Genomic DNA, 2,912 nt, shown 5'->3' on the forward strand with positions numbered 1-2,912 from the left:
TTCATGAATATGGTCACTTAAACTTAATTTCACCTTTTGCCCAAGTAGAATTTCACTTTGATTTATTTGTTTAACATAAAAAGAGAACTTCTGGCTTATTATGATTCAAATGATTGACACATCTCTATTGGAATCCAGAAAATGCTATTTAAAATCTTATAAGAACGTAAACATCTCATGAAACTTTACTCCAATAACAGTAAAAGAAGTTTCTGTCAAATTATTTGTTTTAATTATAATTTTTCTTAAAAAACACAGCTTTTTATTTTTCCCTGAATAGTGCTAACATAGGTATTTAAATGTTTTTTTATTTTGACATAAATTATTTCATTTAAAAAGTCTAGACATGGTTGCTCTACTGACTTTAAGAATTTAAAATATTAATTAAATCTTAAATGAACATTTTATTACATTATCTTGTGAAATTATTCCAAGAATTTTCCAAAATTTAAATAAGAAATGAAAATTTATGTCCAGATGAACGTTTAAAATTATGTGGCATCTTAAATTCACATGAAGTTTTCAGAACATTTATGCATTTTGTCTAAATTTAACTTTTGTGTACATATTTACATTATGTGTTATGCTCTAACTCTAGGATGCATCATGAATTATATTTTAAAAAAATTAAAATATCCTACAAAAATGTAAGAGCCTAGAGAAAGAATAACACTAAAATATATTTGTGAGACTCAATAATTCATCTGGAAACGACTTCCTATCTATCTTTTATGTTTTATCATTGCTTTTAGCTGTTTCTTTGAGGTGGGAAGAGCATATAGTTAAGAGCTCATTATCAGGGTGAAGGATGCAGGAAGTCCAAAATATTTATGTTTGTTCATGGCACATGGACAAAAGACAGTTCTCAGGAAAAGGGCTTTCTGATTAAGTGATTGAAAACACTCTGGGGTATTTTAATAACTTCTATCCAAGAGATAACATCATCTTTGTCCTTATCACTGTTCTGAAACTTATTTTAAACATTCTCCTGTTCTCTTCCAATTAGATACTCTGCTCTCTTGGCTTCCTGTGTCCTCACTGCAACTCATCTCATTTGTTTGCTTTCTCATTTTTGTCAGCAGGTTGGGTGTAAAAGAGGCATTTAACAGATAATTGAAGGGACTTGCTTTCCAGAGTCAAATTCATCTACATGGCATTCAGCAATAGGCTCTCAGTGATAAAACATGGACGTGTAAAACATCACTTGTGATTTGTAAAAGCTTAAAATATTAATGATTGATTGAACAGGGTTACAGGAGATGATAGAGGGGAATCTGTTCAATTTTAAGTGAAAATTGATAATGCCCAAATAGGTAATATAAAATCAGATCAAACACTTTGGGGCAAAATTTATTTAAGGAAAACATACATATGGAGAAGTGGTTTATATTATATCTACATTTGCTCACACCTTCGTCTAAAATTCTTTTCTCCAGACTTTTGTATTGCTGGTGGTTTCTCATCATTCTGACTCAACTGAAAGGTTGCCTCTTTAGAGAAGCCCTCCTTGGCCATTCTAGCTAAAGTAGCTGCCTCCCACATACACAGTCATCTTCTGGTTCCTGTTTTATGTATTTTTATTTACTTCATGGCATTTACTGTTGCCAATAACTTATATGTATTTTATGTATGGATGACTTTACAGTTTGCACTTAACTCCCTTCTGATGAGGTTTCCTATTGCAATAAAAGTGTCTAGAATATTTCTAGTATTCTAGTAAATAATCCTGTTTCCTTTTATTAAATAAAGAAATTTATTAAAATCCAGGTGATGTGATTAACCTTTAAAAATAACATTTACAATGATCCTACCAGAAAGGTACTAGTAATAAACCCATCTCATAGATGTGAACTCTGAGACTTAGAAAGGTTATCAAAGGCACACAACTAATAGTCACTGGAGCTGGGACTCAATGTCAAGTCAGCTCTGGGTTTCACAGCTCTTGCTCTTAATAACTCTCCATTTGCCTATATGAAACATTTCAAAGAATTCTGTTTTCATTAGATAAGTGTATATTTTCATACAACCTGGAACAGAGGTGCTGTAACTGAGTTTGGGGAACTTTGGAGAGAAAATGACAACAGACCTTTTTGCTGCATTTTCGGAAGACACATCTATTGACCTTCGAGTTTTCCTCTCTTTTGAGCATTCAAGCTTTCAGTAGCACATGGACCTGTGGAAACTCAGGTGACAGCTGTGACTTAGAAAGATCTTTTTCCCTTTTGTACAAAGCATGAACATTGCAAATTTTCCTCTCAAGGAGGATAAGATAAAAGAAAATTAGAAGTGATATTATTCTAGAAGTATTCTGCAGACCAACAGACCAGACAGAGGATATGGATAAAGGTTTCCGTAGGCAGATTACAAAACTGGCCTTGAAGAGAGGGGAAAATACACCCGTCGGAATGTCTGCTGAAGTCTTATTCTACAAAAAGCAGGGCATCTGATAAATTTTAGACTTGCTGACAACTCAGAAAGATGAATAAGCAAGGAAAGTAAACAATATTCTGGACCAAATTATGAAAGGGCTGTTTTGTGATAGAGACATGATATCGGAAGCTTTGTAGGAAGTAGTCAAATCATTTGAGACATTAGGTTAAAAGAGAGAGAGAGTGAACATAGGAGACACTCAGTATTCTATCTTAGGCTTTAGGAAATACATTGCTTAGCGTTTATAACAAGGGCAAGCCGCATTTCATGGTCAGTGAAGTCAAAAGTTCATGTAGCTCAAGAGTGAATCTTTGAAAAGTCAAATTTCTAACAATTTAATCACAAATGAGAATACTTAAGCAGAAATGTATCTAGCATTCACAGTGTGACCACAAAGAAGTCCTCTGATAAAGTCATCCAGTAGTAGGGCACCTACAGAAATGGATGGAGGGAGGCATTGGCCAAGTTGCTGGCAGGAGAGC

This window comes from Rhinopithecus bieti, unplaced genomic scaffold, assembly GCF_001698545.2.
Source record: "Rhinopithecus bieti isolate Rb0 unplaced genomic scaffold, ASM169854v2 scaffold_13352, whole genome shotgun sequence".
NCBI classification, from domain to species: Eukaryota; Metazoa; Chordata; class Mammalia; order Primates; family Cercopithecidae; genus Rhinopithecus; species Rhinopithecus bieti.